The following is a 27,891-nucleotide window of genomic DNA, read 5'->3' on the forward strand; positions in this document are numbered from 1 at the left end:
TTTAGTAACGAAGATGAATTCATTTGAAAGGGTAAATTTTTTCCCGTTTTCAAAAAGTACCCAGTGATATAATTATTCTTTGCCAAACTATTGTTATATTTATTTTTAAATATTTTGTTCATATTCAGTGAACGACACCTGTACTGATTTTGAATTTCAACGAATTTAGAAAGTTATTTCTAAGAAATATTATGTTATTTAGTTACTTTAGACAATAAAGAACATCATTTTGTATAATTAAGGGTGTTTTTTAAAATAAAAGACTAACTTTTTGTTGTTAAGGAATACCTTCGATATTGTGTGGTTATGTTGATTTGATCATTTCACGAATTTGTCAAATTCATTCTGGGCTATCGGTGATTAATTGTTGAGGTTCGGAAATCCAAACTCAATTAAAAAGATATTGAACATTAAAGATTCTTAGAATGCGATATCCTAGGTATAAAGAAAGCAAATAGCAATCATAATAACATAGATATCAATACAAAAATGCGTATATTTCCCTAAAAACTTTCTTCTGTTGGGTGTCGTTCACTGGTTTTAAAGGTACGATAAAAATATTCAAAATATATTAAATCTTCTTAAATTTGAGACTAATATTTATATAATTATAGTAAAAAACATAATCATCTAACCTCTGAAAGACTACAAAATAAGAAATACCTTTTCTTCTAACTTTCAGAGGACTTTTAAATTAACGACATGACTAATTTTTATAGTGTCAACATGTCCTTCTGTAGGTAGCAACAACAATGTTATTTAATGAATATAAATTCAGTAATTATTTACTGACGGATTAATTAATTAATTAATTAATTATTTACTACACGTACACGTATCTTTTTTTATTTCTATAATTTTGTTGAAAGCATTTCCATTGCAACAGTGTCGTTCACTATAAGGGTGTCGGCAATACCCATGTTCACCATGTTTACCGATTCCTCAAAGCGGATTTAAACAAATTTCTTTTATTAACTTTATTTAAACACGTAAATAATTCAAAGTGAATGATGTTCTTATGTACTCGATACATAAACATTATCGAAGCATAACTTGATAGTTTATTATGGATAAATAATTTTTTCATAGCAATGTTATTTTTATAAACAATGGTGCGTTCTTTTCAAATTGCTTTCGAATATTTCTATTTCATGACAAATTTGACTGTTGTAAACCAATTTTATAAACAAATGCTCAATTTGAGTAATTTTTTAGTATTTGTGGGTACTTTAAAAAAAGTGTTTTATTTTACTTGCCAGTCATCTTTCAGTAAAATATATTATCACCTCATAACCGTGATTATTATTAATAAAATTTATAAACAAATCAGCAGTTTCAGCAAGACGGCTACATTAACCGAGCATTTCTTGGTTATTAAACTCATTTGTTTTTATTTGTCATTGGTTTTATATTGGCAAGCCCAAAAAAGCACGTTTTAAAGGAAAAGTATCTGAAATTCTTAAAAACTAAATCTTATCCGGCACATAAAAAAGGACTACCAGTCTTTTGTTGTGTGCTGGATAAGATTTATTTAAAATATTTATTTTACATATTTTATTATTAAACTGTGTACTTTAACATAGTTTTCTTTCGGCCCTTGCATTTCTTAAAGTTTGAGACCGATATTTTATGTATAAAAAAAGTTCGAACGTTGAAAATATGTCCAGGTTCAGAAAAAAGATTAAATAATTTTTAGTGAAGTTCCTACCCAAATGAACACCTAAACGTACATTACTGTACTCTAATACATTTTCCAAAGTTTAGGTTCAAAAAAATATTCAGTGAACTGATAAAGTGAGGTCGGTAATATAGGTATTTGTCTGTGTCACATACCCTTAAGGATAGTAAATTTAAACAAATTTAATTTTAATTTCAAATTGTTTTATTCCGTTTATAAAACATTCTATGTTAAAAATGTTGCCAGATTAAGATTTTGGTCTTTGAATATTAATGGTCAGGGAAAATGAAAAATTGGTCAGGGCCAAATTAAGGAATTTCGAAAAATAAGTTTTGTGGCCACTATGGCATACTATTCTTATTAGTAATTTATTTAGCTTGTATTTATATTTTCTTTTTTTCAGTGTTATTCTCTTGGCGATTATATTCTTGTTAATAATAATTTTATTATTCTGTTGAAAATTGAGTTGCCTTGTTGAAAATTCGTGCTTTTGGGTTGGAATACGTTATGCTGAAATGTTACATTATTCATTAAAAATTTATCTTTTTTATTGAAAATTAAAACGCGCTGTTAAAGGTTAAACCACTTTATTAAAAAAAAAATCATTTTTTGTTGAAGATTGATCATTTTAGTTGAAAATTCATCTCTTTTGTTAAAAATTCGTTTTTTCATTGGTTGAAAAACAATTCTTTTAACTGAAAGTTTAAGTATTCCAATTAAAGTGTCATAATTTTAATTAGAAATTCATCTCATTGCATAAAAAAACAACTGTTTTGTTAAAAAATGACCTTTTTTAATTGAAAATTCAACTACACGGGTAGAAGTTGAAAAACATTGTTAAAATTTTATTTTTTAGTTAAAAATATAACTGCCTTGTCAAAAATTCCTTTTTTAACTATTTTTCAATTTGGAAATTATTTTTCTTTTAAATTATTATTTATGGTTGAAATTTTGACTGTTTCGTGGAAAACTATTTCATTTTACTAAAGTTTTAAATTGAAAATTGATCTGCTTGGTTGAAAACTCGTCTTTTTGGTTAAAGATTCTTCTATTTTGTTGAATATTCGTTCCTTTTCTTTTTGGTTGAAATATCAACAATTACATTATTCGTTGAGAATTCGTATTTTTTTATTCCTCTTTTTTGCTTGAAAATTCAACTATTCTGTGAAAAATTCGTCCTTTCAGATAGAAAAATCGCCCTTTTGGATTAAAGATTAACTTTTCTATATTAAAAATGCAACTGTCTTCGAAAAAATTCAATTATTTGTGTGAAAATGTGACGGTTTTTAATTAAACATTAATCTGTCTTGTTTGAAAAGTCGACCATTTGGTTGAAAATTCAACTATTTTGATGAAAATTTAAATATTTTCATACAAATTCATATTTTTTTGGTCAAAAATTCAAATGATTTTTGAAAATTTGTCCTTTTAGATTAAAAACTAATCTTTTATGTTGGGAAATCATCTTTTTTTACTGAAATAAATAAATAAATTTAAATTGTTTCATTTGTAGTTACATCCTTTTATTCCGTGTTTAAAAAGTATTTGAATAATTATGATCAGAGAAAATGAAAAATTGGTTAGGTATTAATTAGGGAAAAGACAAGGAATTAAAAAAATTAAGTTCTTTCGGCCACCCTGATTATTATCTTTAGATATTTTATATTTAATCTAACTAAGTGAAGCATTGTTTATTGATTTATTCGAATTAGTTTTCGCTTTGCAAATAGTATTTTCTGAAACACTTTCAAGTAAAGAGGCATGAATTGCACTTTTTTCATAACATGAATTGCCGCGAAGATTAGAATGATACCTAGATGGAATATTGCTGCAGGGTACTTTTACAGATTCCTATTTTGGTAACTGGTTACATTGGCACGAATCCAAATATAAAAACAAGTGTGAAAGAAGTTAGAATTGATGTCTTTTCCATTCTAATGAAATCAAGTAAAGTAGCACCTAAAAGTGATATATTTCTTTCGCAAATTGCAGCTGCAAATGCTTGGTATTCTTGCTGATAAACAGATCAATTTAGCGGTTGGTTGATCGTTGAATTATAATCGAATTCTATAGTTGACATATATTGATTTGCATGGAATACGGCTTTTTGCTTCTTAGTATCTAAAAACTAACCGAATTTTAGTTTTTGAAGTAAAGATTAAGATCTCTCATTAAAATTGATCATTTGGGTAACGATTCTTGAAATATTTTTTCAAAATAATGGCGAAACTTTAAACTCTTAATATTTGTTACTTAATATTCAGTTAAAAAGTCCAAAATAGAATTGAGGAAGATAATCTTCTTCTTATCATTGTGAAAACACTTGCGTGATGCACGAACCGTACTAAAAACGTATTTTTTCGTACTTCGATAGTCATTCGAATAACGGAAAAATTAAGAGGAAGAAATTTCTAGAAGAACAAGTACATTTTTCATATTTTTATTGTAAGTTGGGAATTAGAAACTTGTTTGCAGCAGAAATATCCAAAATGATATACATAAGAATTAAGAATTATTTTCAATATTTTAGTCAGTTGAAACTTAGATTTGAATTTTTTTTAAATTGTGAAATAATTATTATTTATGACAAGGGTTTGAACGTACATCAACAATTAGTAGAATAAAAGCACCTATCCATTTCAGAAAATTACTTGTCAGCAACAGAAGCAACTACCGTTTGTAACTGAATCTAAGAGGGCCTCGTTTTTCACCATTTAATTGAATCAACATAATTGTGCAAATTATAAGTTCAGCTTGAAAGTTGAGTAAGGGAGAGAAAGCAATTTGTGTTTTCTTTAAATTATATTCTATAGTCTGTACTACGTACGTCAGTACGTCCAGAAATCAGTGAAATGTCAGTGATTTTGAAAAAACATCTTGCAAAGTCAGGGGATTCTTATAAAAGACATTTTAAATAACTTTCATGGACAAAAATTTCGAAATTTTTAAATTTTAATTTCAAATTTATTTATTCCGTTTATGAAAGATTTTGTGTTAAAAATTTTACAAGGTTATGGTTCTGGAATTTGAATGTTATTCGTCAAAAAGGTAAAATTAGGGAATTTTGAAAATTAATTTTTGCGGCCACCCTGATATAATATGTTAATAATTCATTTGCCTTATATTTCTATTGTTTTTTTGTGCAGTTGCTTCTTCCTCAAAATTATATTTTTAGTAAATAATTTTAATATATTTTTTTAATTCAATAATTTTGTTAAAAATTAAATTTGTTGTCAAAAATTCATCTTTTTGGGTTGGAAATTAGTCTTTTTTTTGTTAAAAATTCAACTACTTTGTTAAAAAAATCTTTTTCGTTTGAAAATTCGTCTGTTTTGTTAGAAAACTAATATTCTTGGTTTGAAACTTCCTCTTGTTTGGTTAAAAGTGCAACAGTTTGATTGAAAGATGAACATTTTTGCAGAAAATCCATATTTTCGGATTTAAAATTTAGTTAACTTTTACAGAAATTTCTTTTGGCTGAAAAATCTTTAGTTGTTAAAAATTCGCCTTTTTGGTTGTAAAATTCATCATTTAGTTGGAAATTTGGTAAAAACTTCGTTTTTTGTTATAAATCATCTTATTATTATCTTATTAATAATAATCTTTTCTTGTTTTCCTACAAATTTTCTATTTCCGTGAAAAAAGTTTCCTGTTCTCCGTATTTTTTCTTTTAACAAATCTTTAAAGATATATGATCGTATGTTTATATAAAGGACATTTTCTTTTAAGTACATCAAAAAAATTTTGATTAGAAAACCCAATTTTATAAAAAAAAAAATTCTCTTGACCCCGACGTGATTTGAACACGCAACCTTCTGATCTGGAGTCAGACGCGCTACCGTTGCGCCACGGAGTCTTGGTGTTAACCTCTTCTCCTGTATAAATGTGTAGAACTGATTGCAATTTATTTGGTATTATATACAGCTCAAAAAAAAAACTAATCATTTCGTATTGCGGTAAGAAACAAATTTCACATAATCAAATCAGTCTCGATATCAGTAAAGATTTTCACTCACACTCTTTCCCCTATTTCCCTCTTTTCCCCTTTTATAAATAATGAAAATTTTAGTCGAAAGTTCAACTTTGTTGTTGAACATTTGTCTTTTTTGTGATATAAATTCATTCTTTTGGGATTTAAAATTCATGTTTTGGTAAAAATTAATATTTTTGTTTAAAAGTTAATAATTTTTAATAAAAATGTAGTCTTATTATATTTTTGGTTCAGAACTAATTTCTTTTGGTTGATTATATAATTATTCTGTTAGAAATTAAACTATTTTATTAAAAGTTCATCTTTTGTATGGAAAGTTCATCTTTGGTAGGAAAGTCATATGTTTTTGAGTTAAAACTTCATTGTTTTTGATTGAAAAGTCTGCTATTATATTTTTGGTTCAGAGTTCATCTGCTTTGGTTGATAACTTAATTATTTGGTTGAAAATTAAACTATTCTGTTAGAAAGTCATCCTTTTCTGGTTGGAAATTCCAAATTGTGGTTGACGTTTTTTTTCTTTGCTGAAAAATTTTTCCTAGGTGCAAAGGACCCCGCAATAATTGTATGGGAAAATGGCTTTCGGTGGATTTAGCTGAAACTTTGTAATTTTTAAGGTCATAAGTGCCGGATGAAATATCCGTAAAAAAAAATCCAAAAAAATGGACAGTTTTAGCGCTATGCGGCGCTAAGCGCTCAAGATCAGTGAGTAAGACGAATTACAACAGATTTTGTTACAAAAGCGATGTCAGCATAGAAATCACGCCTCAGATCGTGGTCTGTCATATTTTCGCCTACACCGTTGACTAATATAGCGCGCTTCTCAAAACGATCAAACGCTAAGCGCCCAAGATTTTAACTTGGCTAATCGACGACGGTATGTTTGTCTGTCATTTCTTTTGTAAAAGGCCTTTGAAAAAGTGATTTCTCAGTCAAGTTCAAATCTTCTGCGCTTAGCGTTTGCCCGTTCTGAGAAGCGCGCTATATGAGTCAACGGTGTTGACTCTTATTTTCATTGGTTTGGCTAAACATGTTACTGACCACTTCTTGATGCGTGTTTCGTATACAGACATCGCTTGTGTCGCTAAAGCTACTAGGATTGGTTCTATTCGCTGATCATGGGCGCTTAGCGTTCGGCCCTCTGGCGAAGGGTACACTGTTATTATTGATTTTCGCACTAGTTATTAATGTTACTTTGGATACCATTTCTGTCTTTACAAAAATAATTATTTAGTCAAGTTCAAATCTTGGGCGCTTAGCGTTTGATCGTTTCGAGAAGCGCGCAAGGTAACTCATTGGTTTGGCTAAACATATTACTGAATACTTTCTGATGCGTGATTCTTATAGTGACATCGCTTTTGTCGCTAAAGTTACTAGGATTGGTTTTATTCGCTGATCTTGAGCGCTTAGCGTTGAACCCTCTTGCGAAGGGTAGAATGTTATTATCGGTATGTGCGCACTAGTTACTAATGTTACTTTGGGTACCATTTCTGCCTTTAAAGAAGTGATTAATTAGTCAAGTTAAAATCTTGGGCGCTTAGCGTCTGATCGTTTTGAGAAGCGCGCTATATGAGTCAACCGTGTAGGCGAAAATATGACAGACCACGATCTGAACCGTGATTTCTATATTGACATCGCTTTTGTAACAAAATTTGTTGTAATTCGTTTTATTCACTGATCTTGAGCGCTTAGCGCCGCATAGCGCTAAAACTGTCCACTTTTTTTTGGATTTTTTTTCACGGATATTTCATCCGGCACTTATAACCTTAAAAATTACAAAGTTTCAGCTAAATCCACCGAAAGCCATTTTCCCATACATATAGTGCGGGGTCTTTTGTCTTTTTTGTTTGAAAATTAATCTTCTTTGGTTAACGATTCAACTATTATTGTGATATGTGCAATGTGGTTCCTACATTAATTTTATTTTAAAGAATTTATTCCACTATTATTTCCCTATTTTCGTAAAAAAAATCACCCTATTTATCTTGTTTTCTGAGCATTTTGGCTTGTGAAGTCTGTGTGTAATCAGTAACTTTAACTGACCATTTAATAATTTCACACATATAAATCAGTAAAAATCCTTCCTGGCTTAACTTAATGATACACTTCTCCCTGATAAAAATTCATAGAGTTAATTTCTTTATTCTCATGAATTTTATCTCTATTTTCCCCAAGTGCACATCCCACACGTGTTGATTGGTTACAGTTAAAGTGCAGCATCGTACATAGTAAAGATAGAATGTAAGGTACCCTCTTTCTAATATCGATAGTGCTTGACACAGGTTAATTAAGTCATCAAAGACCTTCAAATGGAGGTGCTTCAGCGATTGCATCTCAGTGAGATAACCTTACGTGAATGACTGAACTTATTATCTATAAAAATTATGACGTTACGTTTTAGATCATCAGTTTTTAATAAAAAATATTTCAGATTTAATTGTATAACCTACATAATAACCTTGTACGAACGTTATTTAAATAAATCATCTAGTTACTTAATATTATAAAATTAAATAATTTATTTAAAATTTTAATGTTAAAAAAAGGAGATTTAAGAGCAAATATTGAAAAATGACTATGCTGAACAAATGAAAAATACTGGGAGAAAGTTTTGAATGACTAAAAAAAATTAATAAAACCCTGTATTTACAATTTAACGAAATTTTTGTTCTAAATATTACATTTTTGATAATTTAAAAATAAATTATATTGTAAAGTCACAAGTTTGTTTCGAGCTCAGGGCTGCTACAGAGGTCAGAAAATTCAAGAAGTTCAGGGAATATCAGGGAAAGCCTGACAGTCATGGAATTTTCGACAAACTGAAGTTAATTTGATGTTTTTGTTAAAAATTCAAAAAGTTTATTATAAAGTCATTGTTTTTTGTGAAAAATTCAACTACTTAGTTGAAAGTGAAACTTCTTATTTTTAAATTTGATTATTTGTTCATGATTCATCGTATTAGTTGAAAAAGTATCTATTTTTTGTTTAAAATTTAACTACTTTGTTAAAAATTATGTATTTTTTAATCCCGTTTTTTAACTAAACATTTAAATATTCCATGTTTGGTTGATAATTTATGTTCTTGAGTTAAAAATTAAGAATTAAAAATTAATCTTACTGGTTCAAAATTTACCCGTTTTTGTTGAAAATTTGACTCTTTCGTTAAAAATGTATTTTATTTGATTGAAAATTAATTTTTTTTTACTGAACTCGCAAGTATTCAATTTCCAGATAAGAATTTTATCTGTTTTGGTATAAATTGAACTATTTCTTGGAAAATTAATAGCAGATTAATCTCATTAGTTGAAACTTCATCGTTTTTTGTTAGAAAATTTTTTTTGGAACATTTGATGGTGTTTGGTTTCGCTTTGTTTTATGTAAAAAATTGTATGTTTGTTAAAAAATGAATCTTTCATGTTAAATATTAAACTATTACGGTTAAAAATTACTTTTTTGGTTTAAGATTTATCACTTTAGATCCTAAGCTAAAAACTTAAGTATTCCATTTTTGTAAAAAAAATATGTATAGAAAAGTAATCGTCTTGGTTGAAAATTCATTTGCTTGGTTAAAAATGTAACTATTTCGTTAAAAATTCATTTCATTTGGCTGAAAATTTCTTGAAAATACATGGTCATTTTTGGTAGAAAATTCATCTTTTGTGTTGAGAATTAAACTATTTGGTTAAAACTACATTTTTTTGGTTGAAGATGTAACTATTTGGTTAAATATTTTTTAAAATTAAGAATTAATTTTCTATACTGAAAGTTTAACTTCCATTTTTGCTTGAAAGTTTATCTGTTTCAGATGAAAATTAATTTATTTTTTATTTAAATTTGTGTGTTTTCGGTAGAAAATTCAACTATTTGGTGAAAAAATAATTTTGTTGTTGTTAAAGATTCAGAATTTTACTAGGTTAAAAAATAATTTTAGTTATTGAAAATTCATAATTTTAATGGAAAGCTGATCTTTGAAAATTCTCCTTTTTTAGTTAAAGACTAAGTTTTTTTTAGTTTTTTTTTGTTTAACCCAGAATTGAACGTTATAGAGTGGTAAAAGAATTGAAGGTTAGAAAAGGACATTCAATTATTTTGGTAGAAATTTCATATTTTTGGGTTGAAAATGTATATTTTCTCGTTGAAAACTCAACTTTTTTGCAGGAGTTTGTCATAGTTGCTTGAAAAAATCAACGTATTGAATGAGATTTTTTTTCTCTATTGGCTGAAAAAATATTTCTTGATGAAATTCCTCTTTTTGGATTAAAAATTAGTCTTGACAGTCTTTATGGTCAAAAACCAATTGTTTTAACTAAAAATTTTATATTTTCCTATCGTTATTTTTATATAAATAAATGTGTGTATATATATATATATATATAAAATTGTCATCTCTTATAGTGAAAATCTTTTTAAAAAAATAAGCATCTCAATATTCCTTATTCTTAATATTTTATAGAGCATTGAACGTTAAACACACAACACTACCCCAGTTCACACTGTCATATTTTACTTGCAAAGAATTTCAAAGTTTATATTTAAATTTTTAAAAATATATTTCGACTTGTAATTATCAGTTTCCCTCTTTTAGTACGTGTCAACACTCAATCAAAATGCTGAAGTTTTCTATATTTACATTCCTATTGGGCCAAAATATAAAAATATCTTGAGACTGCATTTTCGCTTCCTACAAATCAGTTTTGCTAAATGTTTTTATATCCATATCTATTTCTTATTTATATGCAAAGATTATTTTCTTATATTAAACTTAAAAATATAAGAATTTCTTTATATTTTATTAAGGTGTCTTTAAAAAAATGTTTCCCTGACATTTTCTTTCAACAGGCTTCTTTATTATATAACGCTTGATGCAAAATGGATTAGGGCTTTCATTCTTCCAAGAAATGATTGATGTTTTTCTCCTTGTTTACGAATGAATAAAAATAGAATAATCCAAGGCGAATTGAAACCTCTTTAATTTCAATTACAATGCAGAATATAATTTACTAGCAATTCTCATCAAGTTAAACCTGTTCTTTTTCTTTTTAAATCTGAAAATAATCTCAAGTGCTTAAAAATGTGTTATCTTGTGAGCTTCAAAATAATGATTCAAAATGTGATATATTTCGAAGATCTATTTTTAGCATCACCCGTCTCAGTATGAAAACGAGACGTAATTAGGCTTCCATTTAAAAAAAGTTACTTTTTAATAGGCCGTGGCTACGTGTTTCGAAATGTCGGTACGAATGGCTAGATTTTGCGATACGAAATTCCGGGCTATTTGCCGTTTTTTTTCAGTATGCGTAGAAACTCCATTTTTTTTTAAAAAATAGTCACTCATCTTTAGAAAAGATTGTGCATAATCAGAAAAAAACTTTGCTTCCATCAACAAAATTCTGTAAAGTTGACCAAGAACCGAACTTTAGAGAAAGAAATCAATTTTTCATGGATATACCTACATGCAAATTTGGTTAAATCAAATAAATTTTGGTTAATTCGTCAAAATTTTAATGGTTCGAAACAAAGTTTTTAGTTGAATTTAACAATATTCCATCTACGCTGATTGGCAAATTGCTACAAAAGACTAAATCCGTTTTTACAGGAAACTACAAATAAATTCAATATATTACAACAAAAATTACACGAAAGTACTATTTTTGTATCTTATGCGGATGAATTTTGAATGGTAAAATAGTAAAAGATAATCATAGGTATTAAAAAACAAAAAACTTAGGTTATAAGCTTTTTTTAATATATATTTCAACATTACGTTTGGGGCTTCTTTGTAAATACATATTTGAAAAAAAGCTCCAAAGGTAAGTTTTTAGTCGATTAATGTAGATTATTGTCTCTTAATATTATGTAACATTCCTTATATTTCAAACATAGAGTTTTTTATGAAAGCCATCATTTTTACACATCTTAACTAAAAATATTCTAATGCAATATATTCTATATATTTGTCATCCTAGGTCGAAAAAAAAAACTTTTTGGCTGCAAACCCGGGGGGTTGAAAACGGGGTGTTCCGGATGAGATAGGGCAATGAAATGTTTTTTAGTAACCTTGGACATCAGATGGAACCATTCTGTAAAATAAAATTTTAGGTCTGGATTTTAGGGAATTTTTGGAATTTTTTTTCGATTTTTCAATATTATGGAGAACGAGGTGTTCCGGATGAGATAGGAAAATGAAACTTTTTTTAGTGTCTTTCGATATCGGATGGAACCATTCTAAAGCATAAAATTTCAGGTCTGGAAGCTAGGGGATTTTTTACCTTTTTTCAGTTTCATTAAATTAGGGGTTGAAAACGAGGGTGTTCCGAATAAGATAGGGTAATGAAACTTTTTTTAGTGTATTTGGACATCAGATGGAACCATTATGATGCATAACGTTTTATGTCTTGATTTTAGGGAATTTTTTGGAATTTTTTTTCGATTTTTCAATATTTTGGGGGTTGAAAACGGGGTGTGCTGGATGAGATAGGGTAATGAAACTTTTTTTAGTGTCTTTGGACATGAGATGGAACCATTCTAAAGCATACAATTTCAGGTCTGGATGTTAGAGGATTTTTTAGCATTTTTTTCAATTTCATTATATTAGGGGTTTAAAACGAGGGTGTTCCGGATGAGCTAGGGGAATGCAACTTTTTTTATCATCTTTGGGCATCAAGTAGAACGATTCTGAAGCATAACATTTTAGGCCTGGATGTTAGAGGATTTTCCCCGATTTTTCGCTATGTTAGGGGTTGAAAACGAGGGTGTTCCGGATGAGATAGGGGGTTGAAACTTTTACGGGTACCTTTTGACATCAAATAGACCTATTTAAAACTTTCAAATTTTAGGTCTCGCACAAAAAATTTTTTTTGTAAATTCGTTTTTTAAAACGTTGTAAACTAAAGCGAGGTGTAAATGCCTTATGTGATTCTTGTAGTTGTATATTCTTGAAAATTTGTGTAGGAAATTAAAAATGCAATAAAATATACAACAATACACAAAGAGAGTACGAAATCCGTTCGAATAATAGACGAAAGTTGTACTTTCCTTTAATTTTTGTTGTAATTTATTATATTTATTTGTAGGTTCCTATAAAAGTGGTTATTAGTATTTTGTACTTTTTTATAAAAATTATTCCCTCTGATTTAGAATTATTCTTGAGTGATAGTGCGAATATTGGAGGTTACTAAACTTCGAAGTACCACTATGCTCAAACAATGTATGCCCTATGCCAAAATGAAGGGATCTGCATTAAAAAGAAAAAGCATATGGTATTGCTTCTCAGGAGAAATTTTTCAAAAACAACCCCTGTCACTTGAAAAATACCCTAAAAATAGATATGCTCTAAATTAAAAAAAAAGATTACATCAGAATTAAGGGCTATTTTAGACTCTTCAATACCTGGTATCAATTTTCGAAAATCATCCCTTTAAAATTGAAAAATTACCTCGAAACCAAATGTACTAATTAAGTATACAAGAAAAAGTGTAGCATCAGTTTAGAATATTTTCTAGCTGCCTTAAAACAATAAACACTTTTGCAAAAACCACCCTTATTACCCGAAAACAACACCGCAAAAGAATTTGAGATTAAACTCAGAATTAAGTTTATCAGCAGTTATTGCTTTTATTAGGCAGTACCAAATCAGTATATAGTCATGTGAGAATTTAAAAGCTCATTTAGTACTCAAAAGCCAAATTTTGGACTCTGTATTCTAACAAAAAATGCGTGGAACTATCAGCCTTACGCCAAGTTAGCAGTGCCATGATAGAAATATTTGTTACAAGCTGCAATCAAGAAAATTTGCAAAGGGAAACATTGGCACACGTGTTTTGCCTAATCTGTAAAAATTTCTAGTTCTTTTAATTCAAGACTTCATTAATCCACTATTGACTGTCTGAATGCAGGTAAAATAGATTTATTCTCAAAAAGTGAACCATTTCAAAGTAAATTGCCCAAGAAACGTTAGACTCTGTTTGCAGGGAAATTCTATTTGAGAGTTAGGGGTGGTTTTGGAAAATTGATTTCTTGGTGGTTGGAAATCCAAAAAAGATCCATTAATTCTTGTGCACTTATTCTTATGTTAAGAGAATATTTTTTCTTTAGGGTAGTTTTTTGTAGTGATATGTTTTTTTTTTAAATAACTATGGGTGTATTTATTTCTGATCATTTGATGAGCGATTTTCTTCCTCATAGGTATCTAATAAATTTCCTTTCTCAGAGAGGGACGTTTTTCTTCAACAAAATAAAAAAAAATACACTCAATGTTTTTCAACCATATTATTTCTTAATTGAAAATTGTTTTCCATTTGTTTTTAAAGAAGGTTCTCGAAGCATCTTCGGCTTTAACGATTACATTCTCATTGAGACACTCCCGCTTGGCGCTTGATAATTCGAGTGCAGGTGTAAAATTTCATAAGAATAATTTGTAAATTTTTTTAAATCTACTGAAAATAAAGCTTTATCTGACGGATCTCTTTAAAACGAAAATTGCATATTTCTGAAAATGATCTAACTTTTGAATTTTTTTCTAATTAACTAATTTAATGTGAATATATTCGAAATACGTATCCCGGGTGGAAATTTAAGTCGGGGGCTGGCCAGTCTACGGCTGGAGAGCCCGGGCTTAAGTCGGGAGCTGGCCGGGGTTTCTGGTCGGAATCCGACTAGAATCGTCACGCTGCGGTCGCCAGCGTCCGGCCATGGAGCATGGCCGGGAGTTGGCTGCGAACTGGCCGGGGATTTTTATACCGTGGCCCGGACAAGATTAATTGCTGCTTTACTAGATTTAAATAATTCGTGTTTCAATTGTATGAAGAGGATCTGTCACTGAGTTGGGGGATCAATTTGATTCTTTTTTACTGTAGAATTAGAGCATATTAATATATAAAATTCCACACGCCTAGCACACAGGCAACATTAACTATTTTCACGTAATCTTTGAGAGACAAAAAAGATTTAAAAAAAAATTAAATGATTGCGAGTATTTTGTCTTTAAATATTAATAGTACTGTTTAGAGTAAATAAATATATTACATTTTTAAACATTATATTACAAATAAAATTTCTTACGCTACGGTGTTCAGAAAAGTTAAAGTACCAACTTTTAAATACTCTTTTTATAATTATTTATTATTATGCAGCGTTATGTAAATATAAAATACACGAACTTTTAACAGGAATATCAGTAAAATACTTTTTAAATAAATAATTTAATTCGATTACAATTTTTCTTCGCGTAATATTATGTTTTTTCCCGTTTTAGACCATTTTACAACTTTTTAGAATGACAAGAAATGTAATTTTTCATGAACATTTAAAATTTTCAACGACGGGACTCAGAAATTCAATCGTGAACGTTGAAAATTTTTTAATGATAAAAGTTTTTCGACTTTCGTGTAAGGTTTAGTTGTTAGGTGTTTTATACTATTTTACAACGTTTAAGATTGATATAAACTGTAATTTTTTCTGAACATTTGTAATTTTTCATAAAGATGGAACTTAGATTTTTTTCATTAAAAAAACAGTTTGAATTTTAAAAAATTGTCTTCGAATTTTTGTCAAACAATGCATGGTTTGAAAGTCTAAACTCATGAAACCTTAAAATTTGTGGTGTGAAAAAGATATTCACCCAATATACTTTCACGTGTGGAACATCCATGCGGGTATACGCATCCATTTTTTAATGAAATCAGAGAAAGTAATTAAGTTATAAACAAAGTTCAAGAATTTTATTATTGCCAATCAGCGCCGGCCAGCTACCGTCTGAACATACGATCATAAGATTTGTCCGATCAGAGCCCATCAGCCCCCGACTGGGGTTTTGACATAAACTTTGTCCAGCGAGTCCCCGACCAGCGCACGGCTAGGTTCTTAAAATACAAACATAGCCCGGCCAGTCCCCGACCATAAACCTTGTTGTACCAGGGCTAACCCGGGCTATTTCCACACGGGATATTTTATATCTAGTAAAAATTTGTATTAAAATTTCTTAATCTATTAAACTTTTTTTCCTTTTTTTTTAATTTCCAAAATGTTGAAAAGCATATACATTTTTTAAAAGTTTTATTGCAATTAAAAATATCATTAGGACAGTTTACAAGTCTTTTTCTCGTGTATTTGAAAATTTGACAAAAATTTCTAAAACTTGTAACATTTTTTTTTTCAAATTTTAAAAAGCTCTAACTTTTTGAATTTTGGTCTGTTTGAAAAATTTAACTGAGATAATTTCTAAATATATTTGATATCTAGTGAATAATTTAAATTAAATTTCCTAATATATCGGAACAATATTCTTTTTTCTATTATTCTGAAAATTTTCAAAATTTTCAAAAGTATATAACTTTTCTAATTTCCATCGAAATTAAAATTTTTCTTTCCATCATTTGCAAGTAGTTTACATATCTATAAGAAACTTCGACAAAAATTTCTAAAATTTCAAAAAAAAAAACTTTTTAAATGCTCTAATATTTTAAATTTTGATTGGAAATATCTGGTTAACGAACTTAGCCTTTGTTTTGGGACTCAAGAAGTGTATCAAAGGCTGACTTTATTGGAGAAATTCTTCAAAAGTAAGCGTGGCTACAGCATTCAGGTAAATATACATAGACATACAGGGACAAAATGTTATGATTTTCGGACTCTGTAAGTGCCGAAACGTAAAGATCCGTTAAAAACCAAAGATCGAAAATTTGGACGATTGCATTACACTGTCAGGAGTGAGAACGTAACAAAAAATTTCTTCATATAAATAATTAAGCCTTTTTTTAACTTTCTAAAGTTGCTATTGATTGATCAAGACTGGTCATCGAAAGTTCACCAATAGGTCAATGCACGCCTCTCGAAGACGCGAACAAGTACATCAAAGACAATACTCTCATTCTTTGTTAAAAAAATACGTTTAAAAATAAAGTAAATAATTTGTTTAAGAAATTGAGTGACGATATTGGTGGGCCCGGGCAGGTCGTAAAAGGTTCATTAATTGGACAATTGATGCGTCTCGAAGATAGTATTGTATTGTACTATTGTACTCCCAAATATGAACAAAGTGTGCATTATATAAACAAATATCCCAGGTAGAGTACTGTATAGTATTCCTTTTATGGACAAAGTTCTTCTCATATAAGCAGAACACACCAATTTTTTTTGAAACTTCATAAATCGGCATTGGTGGGCCATAAAAAGGTCAACAATAGGTGAATCAATGCGTCTCGAAAATACGAACAAATAGTCTAGATATCGTTATTGTTTTATTTTTATTCTCAAAAAAGTTGTTCTCATATAAACGGAATAAACCAGTTTTTCAAACTTTATAAATCGGTATTCGTGAGTCATAAAAGGTTCAACAGTATGTCGATCGATGCATCTCGATGGCGCGAACAAATGCTCCTGGGGTCTAATTATATCAAAATATGTCAAAAAAAATAGATTTGAAAATTTAGGTCACTGCAAACCTCCCTCTGAAGATTCAATTTAAGACAAAAATGAGCTATTTTGTAGAAATATTGCACCCTCTTGTAAAAATGTTTAACATTCGGCAATATGAATGAACCTAAATTGCATTTGTGTATAAGCGTGTGCATTCCTGTGTAGAAATTCAAATGGGGAACTAGTCTGGTTCCCGACCATTCGACCCCACTTAAAGTCGGCGGCTATTCGGGTCATCTGACTAGTCCCCGACCAGTAGCGTCACGGTAGATTAGTCGGGGGCTAGTCAGGTGACCTGACTTATCCTAGTCGGGGTCTGATCGGGGTGTGATCGGGTACTAGTATGGGTCATATGATAATACATCCGTCGCGTGGAATATTAACCAAATTCCCCAAAATTTGTGGAAGATCCCCTAAAAGTTTGTCAAAATAGTTATTATTTACGGAAATCTTCATAAACTTTTTTTGAATATTTAAACGTGCTCAAATTGACCCGAGATTTAATGGGGAACATATCCTACGCTTAAAAATACAGAAATTGATGTAACTAAAATTCCCCAAAATTTGTAGAATATTAATTTTTAAAAAAACTTCAGCTGGAAGGCAGCAATGGAAGAGCTTCGCTCTGAAGAAACTGCCATGGTGGTCACGGTAGTCTGTGCTCCAGGTCATTATGCTTCGTTACGTGTGGACCTGCTGTCTTAAAAACTTGATGCGTCATTTCTGTTGTCCAGAACCGCAAGACTCAAATGAAGGTTGTAGCAAAATCTGAACACTACTAGGATATTGCTCTTTACTGATTAATCAACAACTTTTTCTCTTCCCAATTTCAACTACATGAAGGATTAGACTTTATTTACATATGGCTAACCTTTCAGATCAATTTAAAAATAAGCATCTGTACAAATTTAGAGTCTTATGACTTTCGGCAGACTTTTCACCTACATCTATATGTATCTTTTCAATATGGATTTTCTTAAAATTCCATACAAAGGTATTTATAAATGTTCCTAGAAATTCGCAATTTTCTAAAAAATACTACAAAAAAATAATATTACGTCTTTTTGAAGATTTTGATCGTTGTTTTTGTAAAAAGTTGATTTTCGTACAAAATTATTAACTTAATAATTATTTACTAAGTATATTTGAGATGAATTTAACATTAATAAATCTTTTCTTCAAAAAACGGTATAAAATTATTGTTAAATATATTCTTAGTGTTTTAGAATTAAAAAAATCATTGGTGAACAAAAAGGCCCGACTAGCCCTTGACCAACCACCGACCAGGCCCCGCTTGAAAATTTGAGAACGAAAAGCCCAACTAGTCCCCGATTAGTCCCCGATTAGTCCCCGACTTGCCCCCGATTAGTGCCCGACTTGTAATAGGGCCAAATGGGGTTATTTCCGCACGGGTTTAAAAAGCCGGTTTTGTCGCATCACAACAGATATAGCCGCTTACACTTCAAATGTTTCCTTTTCGAGGTAATGAAGGACACCTCGCTGAAGTTTGCAACGTTTAAAAAAAACGAATTTACAAAAAAAAGACTTGCTCAAGTGACTGATTATATGCCAACATTTTTTTAAACGAACTCGAAAAAAATAGTCTCTTTGAAAATTACCAGTTTTTATTTCACAATTATTGTTATTCCTTTGATTAATTTAGCTTTGTACTTTAACAGCACAGAAAAAAACAGAAGATAAACTTTACATCGATTTCCGATTAAAGATTCGCTGTAACAAAAATTAACTTTACAGGATAAACTTTAACCAAATATCGGTTAAACTTTCTTTTGTTTTTCCATGACAACACATGTGCTTTGAAAAACGCGAAGTTGTCTGAATAAAACTTTATCCCTCTAAAAAATTTTCTGCAATAAATGTTATTATTACTTTATTCTGTGTTTGAATTCATTTTTTTCACCAGGAGTTTTTCTACTTTTTATAGTATATACAGCAATTTAACGCAGTGCATTAATTATATAATTCTGAATTAGCTTACATTGAGATTATAAAAAAATATAATTTTCCAATTGGAAATTACAAAATTTTATTTTAAAAAACTTATAATTTTAAAACTGCGATACTCTGAGTATGTAAATGGTAATATTTTCAAATTAAAAATGATTCTTGCCATTTTTAATTATAAAATCCTTTATACATTTTTGTTTAAAAACTTTTAACTTTTAACCTTATTCTTAAAAGTCTTAAGAACAATTTGTATAATTTAAATCTACAAGCATTTGAAATTTCAGAATTTTGATTTTTAAATGTTTCAAGTCAAATAATTTATAATTAAAATCGAAAATTTTAACATGTAACTATTTCAATTTATTTCACAATTATTATTATTTCTTTCATTTATTTAATTTCCTACAATTATAGAGCCTGGAATAAACAGAAAAATAACAGTGAATTTATTTTTGACAGGGAATTTTCTAATTTATATCGTAGAAAGCAATTTAGTGACTATATAATTTCAAATGTAAAGATACGAGACTCTGAGTTTGATATGTTCAGTTATGTTCAGTTATGTTCAGATATGTTAGATATTTTCCTATATTGTTTTTCAATGACAACTAAATAAATTGATTAAAAAATTGCAGTCGGTAAAAGTTACATAAGCAAGGGGGAGGGGTAAAGTTACAGACGCTCATAAAGGCGGTTACGTGATTCGAAATTTAAGAATAACACTACGCAATTGATGCATGGCCTCTAATTTAAAATTAATATAAAAAATTTGTTTAGAAAATTTGTTATTTTTTATTATTAGCAGGTTCGTATAGCACCAATGCTGATTAATTTCCTAACGGACGGAGGCATGATTTATTTTAATGGGTCGTTTGTCGATATTCACGTAAAGTGTCCACGTGATAGGTATCAGAGACACTGCACTTACTAAACTGTCGATATCAGAGATCAAATGGTGCTGTGGGAATCAACACGCTTGACTGAAAAGCGAGCAATTGTTTCTCAATCGCTTCACTGCTTTTTCGTATAATTGAATCTATTCTACACACTGAATTGCGAAACTTGAAAATAAATTATCTAAATCATCAGGAGCAAGTATAAATCTCCACTTTATTTTTTCACCTAAAACCGTCACGTTTCAACTTTTCTGTGTCACAAATTAGAAAATAAATTCAGAATCCGGAGAAACTCATTAGAAATAAAATCATGAAAGTTTCAAATTGGGCTACTGTTGGGATTTGATACGTCAACAAAATTTAATTTTTAATATAAAACGGATTTTAAGTTAGACATAGAATTAAATCTGACATATTGTCAATCAGTGATTAAATACTGATTATATCAAGTATTAAAAACGAGCAAACCTTGAAATTTTATAGTCTAATCTTTTTTTAATTATGAAATTCCTTTAAATAAACAAATTTTTAATGGATTAAGTCAACCGTTAAAGAGATTTACATTTAAAGAGAGACAACCATGACAACTGATTGTTATTTTATATTTTGTATAAAATGAAAATAAATGAAGATAAAATTTCTACCAAAAGAAATGAATTGGTAAGTCAAGAGCTCAATTTTCAACCAACCAGTTAAATTTTCAACAAAAAAGAAGAATTCTCAACTAAAAATGTAATACTAGTTGAGTTTTTATCAAAAAATGGATTAGTTAAATTCAGTTAAGAAACTTAATTTTCAATTAAAAATGCATTATTAACTTTCAGCGAAAATGGTTGGAGTTTCTTATTGAGCTATATTAATTCAGTTCGAATTTTGGAGAGGAATTCTTTCAGAAAGGTGTTAAGAGGGGAATAGGGGAAAGAGTGTGAAATAAAATCACTAATTTTCATTTTTCCAAGTGGCGTAGTTTTTGAACGGGCTCGAATTGTAATATCGACGAATTTAAAAACCTTAATATTTTAATGCGGAGAATTTAGTATGCAAAAAATGCGACAAAATTACCCTGGGACCTGGATTTCCGTGAACTGAATTGGTGCGTTGCTAGAATTTACGGCCTTCGCATTTTTGTGATTCGGAGAGCGCAGGACAGAAAATGAGGCGATGCTCAATCAAGCGTGACAAACTGTATGAGAGCCGCGATCTCAGTGCATTAGTTGCATCAGGTTGCGTCATGTGTCCAAATCCAACAGAAAACGAAAAAAAAAACCCAAGCTGTGCACAAATTCAGGAGGTCCCGGAAGCTGGAATTATAACATTGTCATATTGATGTGGGCACTATGCCATAATTTACTGCTTATTTAGTGCTAATTTATGCTGCAGAAAAAAAATTTTGTGCCCGGTAATTTTGGCAAAAAAAATGTAGTAATGGTAGCTTCAGCTGAAGCCACAACTCCGGTATGCGAAACTCGGAAACTATTAGTGGTATCAAATTCTCCTTTGCGCAGGAATTTAGTGCTAATTAATTGCTCTGGATTTATGCCTTGCAAAAAATCCGGGCATTTTTTTTTACCAAAAACATGTAGTAATTCTGGCTTCAGGTGACTCTGGTATGCGAAACTCGGAAACTATTATTGGTATCAAGATCTGCTTTGCGCAGGAATTTAGTGCTAATTAAGTGCTAATATATTGTGCAAAAACTAAATTTTGTGCCCGGTAATCTTGATCAAAAACATGTAGTAATGCTAGCTTCAGGTAACTCTGGTATACGAAACTCAGAAACTATTAGTGGTATCAAGATAAGCTTTGCGCAGTAATTTTGTGCTAATTAAGTGCTCTGGATTTATGCCTTGCAAAAAATCCGGGCACTTTTTTTTTACCAAAAACGTGTAGTAGTGCTGGCTTCAGGTGACTCTGGTATGCGAAACTCGGAAACTATTAGTGGTATCAAATTCTGCTTTGCGCAGGAATTTAGTGCTAATTAGGTGCTCTGGATTTGTGCCTTTCAAAAAATCCGGGCACTTTTAGTTTTACAAAAAAAGTGTGGTAATGCTGGCTTCAAGTGACTAGTGTTATGAAACTCGGAAACTATTAGTGGTATCAAGATCAGCTTTGAGCAGGAATTTAGTGCTAATTAAGTGCTCTGGATTTATGCCTTGCAAAAAATCCGGGCACTTTTTTTTACCAAAAACGTGTAGTAGTGCTGGCTTCAGATGACTGGTGTTGTGAAAATCGGAAACTTTTAGTGTTATCAAGATCTGCTTTGTGCCGGAATTTAGTGCTAATTAAGTGCTAATATATTCTGCAAAAACTAAATTTTGTGCCCGGTAATTTTGATCAAATACATGTAGTAATGCTAGCTTCAGGTGACTCTGGTATGCGAAACTAGGAAGCTATTAGTGATATCAAGATCTGCTTCCCGTAGGAATTTAGTGCTAATTAAATACTCTGGATTTGTGCTATGCAAAAAATCGGGGCACTTTTTTTAGCCAAAAACGCTTGATAATGCTGGCCCTCATTACTACATGTTTTTGCTCAAAATTACCGGGCACAAAATTTAGTTTTTGCAGAATATATTAGCACTTATAAGAATTACTACATGTTTTTGATCAAAATTACCGGGCACAAAATTTAGTTTTTGCAGAATATATTAGCACTTTATTAGCACTAAATTCCTACGCAAAGCAGATCTTGATACCACTAATAGTTTCCGAGTTTCATAACACTAGTCATCTAAAGCCAGCATTACCACACGTTTTTTGGAAAAACTAAAAGTGCCCGGATTTTTTGAATAGCACAAATCTACGACCACTCAATTAGCACTAAATTCCTGCGCAAAGGAGAATTTGATACCACTAATAGTTTCCGAGTCTCGCATACCAGAGTCACCTGAAGCCAGCACTACTACACGTTTTTGGTAAAAGAAGTGCCCGGATTTTTTGCAAGGCATAAATCCAGAGCACTTAATTAGCACTAAATTCCTGCGCAAAGGAGAATTTTATACCACTAATATTTTCCCAGTTTCGCATACCGGAGTAGTGGCTTCAGCTGAAGTTAACATTGCTACATGTTTTTGGCTAAAATTACCAGGTACAACATTTTTTTTTGCAGCATAAATTAGCACTAAATAAGCACTAAATTATGGCATAGTGCCTACATCAATATTACAATGTTGTAATTTCAGCTCACGACACCTAAATTCAGGTCCCAGTGTACAGCTTAAACGTAAGTGCTACTGACTATTTCGCGCGAAGTGTTCGGAGTAATACTCGAGTGAAATTCCCCCTAGTAATAATCGTTGAGTGGTAAGAAAGTTTTTTTAAATTTTTACTCAACGAACTCACGCGCGAATTACTTCTTTCCGCCCTATTTCCGGTGCCTTACGAGTGTGATGATATTCCTCTTTAGTCACAATCACTTATTACTGCTCCAGTGAGGAACCAAGCGGCTAGAAATAACAATATCGGTTTTTTACCTTTCACGCTTCGCTCTCTTGCCTATCTTCTTCTCCTATCTCTTTTCTCTACTTCTCTCTTCTCCGTTATGCTCGTAATATATAGCTTTTACGTACCTATCTTCTATTTTTCCTCACACTTGTTATGAGCCCTCAGCGACCACAGCCCTCCTTTCTCAGACCTCATTCACCACAAATCATCTTTATTTGCTTAAAAATAATTGCATCATCCAATACGTCAATGTTGGCTTCATCTAATGTTTTTATAATTTGGGGTCTTTAACCTTCAAACTGCCTTATATATTTATTCTTAATGAAATCATAAAAGAAGTTTTTATTGTATAACTTATAAAAGTATATGAAGGGAGATTGGAATAAACAAGAAATGATTAAATCACACTACATTTTATTAATAACAATCTTCTGCACTAGAGGGGGGAGAAACCCACATATGTGAAGCATGGTGCGGTCTGGGAGACCACACGTCGATACGTTCATCCTAATTTGTCACTTTTTGCTCGAATGAGGGATAATCAATGCACTCTGGGGTACCCGCATCAAGCTAAAGTTTATCTATGTTTAGAATATTGCTTTTAAATACCTTGAAATAAATTAAAACAGAAATATAAAATTGTGACGCTACTGTGGACGTGCGGTCTCACGGACCGCCTATGAGCTTTCAGTTGATATTACTCATCGCTTACACGCAGGGCCACACTTTGACCACCTACCTTGGAAAAAACATAACTAAAACTAAAGCTTACTAATAACTGTACCCTCGTGGAAGTTCAGGCGGGAGAAACCCACATAGCAGAACTATGGTTCGGTCTGTGAGACCGCACGTCCAAACTTACGGCTATTAAAACAATTCGGTCTTTCGCCAGATCCATAACACGTTTACAAGAATGCATTGTCTGTAAAATGCAACACGCCAACTATTGTGTATGCCGGGCTACAGTGAACCGATATAGTTTCGAGTCGTATAAAATCGACAAGTAGCATGTCTTCGTCTCTTAAAGTAATATATAATATAATAGTATAATATAATACAATAATAAAAAGTAAATGCTAATAATAATAAATGATAATTTCTCGAAAAATTGTCAATATAATATCCTTCTTCATCTTTTTATTATTCTATTTATTATTCTTTATTTATTTATTGCTAAAGCCAGTATTGCTGATATTGCTATAGTATTTATGAAACATTCGGAGGTAATTTAATTTTCAGTTTAGAACTTCTACCCAACAGCATTATAAAGGAACATTTTTTTCAATTAAATGTACTCAAATTCTTCAGAAAGGGTTTTAGAAATATTTGATAAATGTCTACTTTTTAAATTTATTATTATTTATTAATTGTATTATTTTAAGCACTGAACTGATAATATACTATTATTATTTACTTTTTATTATTGTATTGTATATTACTGCAGCCCTGTATACAAAATAGCTAGCTTGTTGTATTTTACAGGCGCAAAAACACTTCAATTACAAAAAAAAAATAATAATAACAGGAAAATTTTTCAAAAAAAATCTCTGTTTCGGCCGACATAATTGCCTTTAGATTATGTGGTAAAATATTACGTTGAGTAATACATTCGGGTGGACTCAATAGTAACATAAATTTTGAAAACCAGTAGGAAAATACTAGGAATTATAGATTATTCAATATTACATTGAGGGATTAACTATTTTTTATCTGATATATAATATACATCTACCATAAAATCTCGTGAAATTGTTTCAGAAAGCCCTGAAATCCGTAGAAATTCATTGAAGTCCCTCGAAATTTAATTTAATTTATTCCCTAAAGTTCTGTAGAAATCCGTTGGAATGCCTTTAAATATTTCTAATATCACTTATATAATGTATATCTTTTTAAGATCATTTGAAGTTTTCTAAAATCCTACGAAATTCTTTGAAACCCCTTAACGATTTCTAAATCTCGTTTAATTCTTTGGAATTTTTTCAGTTACCCTTAGCATTTTAAAATCCCCTGAAATACATTGAAATACCTTGCAATTTATAAAATCCATTAAATATTATGAAATATCTAGTAATCTTATAAAAATTGAAACAAAATCCCGTGAATCATCTGGAAATCTATAATATCTTACAAAATCCTTAAAAAGTTATGAATACTTTGAAACCTTCTAAAATTCCGTAAAATTTAAAAAATCATATAAGGTAAACGTCCCAGTAATGGTGACCTTTGTTCCAGTAATTGTTGAAGCCAATTTTCTTGCTTTTTATGTCACTTGAAATAAATAAAATTCAATTTGAAACTATAATATGCTAAAAAGAAATTAATTCTGTCATTAAATGTTACTTTTAACATATTTCTTAACAATATATTCATACTGTAGCCAAGTTTGACGATTAATAGGACCGTCTCGGTTACTGAAATATTTACCTTAAATGCCCTTTAAAATCTCTTGAAATATTTGATATTTTTTTTAATTCCTTAAACTTTTTCAAAATACCCTAAAATTTTTTTTAATTCTGTAATCTCTCCAAATTACTGAAATTCGATGAAATTCATTGAAATTTATTCCTTGAAAAATTTTGAAATATTTAAAACCCTCTTTAAATCCTATAAAATCCATAAAATCAGATAAATCCCTTCAAAATCCCCTGAAACATTTACTGTTTTTCTAACTTCTTGTAATTCTTCAAAATATTCGAATACTTTTAAAATCCCTTGAAATGGTTGAATTAGCAATCAAACAATATAATTTAAAAATATCTTGAAACTTCAAAATTGAAAATATTCATAATTAGAAAGTATGAAGTATACAAACACAAAAAATGGAAGAATGAAATATATTGAATGATCGAAAATTTAATAAACAATTGAAATTAAAAAGATAAATTGAACCGCTGGCGACCAAAAGGGGACACGGGTGGATTCAGCCTGAGAAGTATTGTCCTGAGTGTCAATTTTAAAAATCTTTCTAATTTCAATTTTAAAGACTGATATTTGTAGAGAATTTGAAGGTGCATCTTTTTTCCTCTTGCAAAAATTTATAGGTTTTGTAGTTTTTGAGATGATTGGTAAAAAGTGGATTTTTTGAAAACGAAAAATTCCAATCTTTTTCACTTCAACTCGCGCTAATTTAGCCAATTTTCATCATTTCCTGATTTCTCCAATACAAAGTACGTGTTTAAATCTTCTGAAACTATCTAAGAAAGAAAAACGAGAATTTTGTAATAAACAAAAAAGTTATTAATTTTTTTTGAGGCAATGCAAAAATCATGAATTTTAACCTTCAAGCGCCTCGTTTAGCGAACGAATTTTAAGCTACGGAAAGCTTTCAGTGAGAAAGTTGTTCATTAAGGTTCAAAGAAGTTTTCTGGAAAGTTTTAGATCAATTGGATTAATAGTTCAAAAATTATGAATGTTTTAAAATCCAAGCGGTAATGTTGACGCTGCCCAAAAACGTGCCTGGCCGGCTACGTACGCGCTGCAGCGAACGACGTGAAGGTCAAGTCAATCTTACCAAAACAAATGCGCAACAGTAACTTTTTTTGTCATCTTCTATGAAATTCTACAAATAAAGCATAGAATCAGCAATGTGATTGTTTCTTATAATAATTGGAAAAGCATTTTTTTTTTGAGATTATTGAGATTTTTGAGATATTTTTGAGAATATTAATTAAAAAGAAAAAGATATTAAAATGAAACAAGGTAGAAAAAGAACTAGAAATGAAGACTCGTGGATTAAAAAAAAAGAAAAAATGTTCCAGAAATCAGGTACGATTGGAAACCGTCAATACAATTTTTAAATAAATTTTAATTATAAATTTAATATTTTATGACTTTTATTCTTGATTTTTAAAATAATTCTTTTACTGAACTATATATAATATGTATATAGTCCAAAGTCATTATTTTAAATTTTTAATGACGAAGTTAATAGCATTATTTGTTATTTCTTTAGGGAAAAGAATACATTACAAAGTCTAAAACTAAAAAAGACGGTATTGCTAAAGATATTCTAATCCCAGAGAGATCTTTCAAACCTATTGAATCCTGCTGTGGAGAAAAATGTTAGCAAAAGTTTTCAAATGTGCAACAAGAAAAAGTACAGACAAATTTTTGGAATCTCGGGAACTATAATGAACAAAGTGTGTTTCTCAGAGGATTGTTAAAACGCAAGGATCCTATCCAAACGAATGCAGGTGAAAAACTAGGACGGTTAATTCATTGGATATATTTATTTCCTACTGACGAAGAAAATTTTCCGATTTGTAAGAAATTTTTTTGTGCTTTTCTATGATTGGGCAAAAGAAGAGTTGAAAATGCTCAAAAAAAGATTTTAAATAAGCAGCATTTAAAAAATTTGGCAGGTGGAGTACGCGAAAGTTGTCTTAAATTAACAGAAAATTAAAAAAAAATGATTGAAGAGCATTGCCAATCAATTCCACATCACAGTTCACATTACAAACGAAATTCTACCAACCTAAAATATTTTGATAATCCTTCATTAAA

General features: G+C 30.1%; 1 protein-coding gene and 1 non-coding gene across 6 annotated transcripts in view; one reads left to right on the plus strand and one right to left on the minus strand.

Moving 5' to 3' along the window:
* Nucleotides 1-27,891, plus strand: part of LOC117176035 (inositol 1,4,5-trisphosphate receptor) — a 149,557-nt gene that overhangs the window by 13,784 nt on the left and 107,882 nt on the right. The window lies entirely within an intron of this gene.
* On the minus strand, nucleotides 5,463-5,534 carry Trnaw-cca. The gene has a single exon. It is a non-coding gene; the product is annotated as a tRNA-Trp (tRNA).

The sequence above is a fragment of the Belonocnema kinseyi genome, chromosome 7 (genome assembly GCF_010883055.1).
Source record: "Belonocnema kinseyi isolate 2016_QV_RU_SX_M_011 chromosome 7, B_treatae_v1, whole genome shotgun sequence".
Lineage (NCBI taxonomy): Eukaryota > Metazoa > Arthropoda > Insecta > Hymenoptera > Cynipidae > Belonocnema > Belonocnema kinseyi.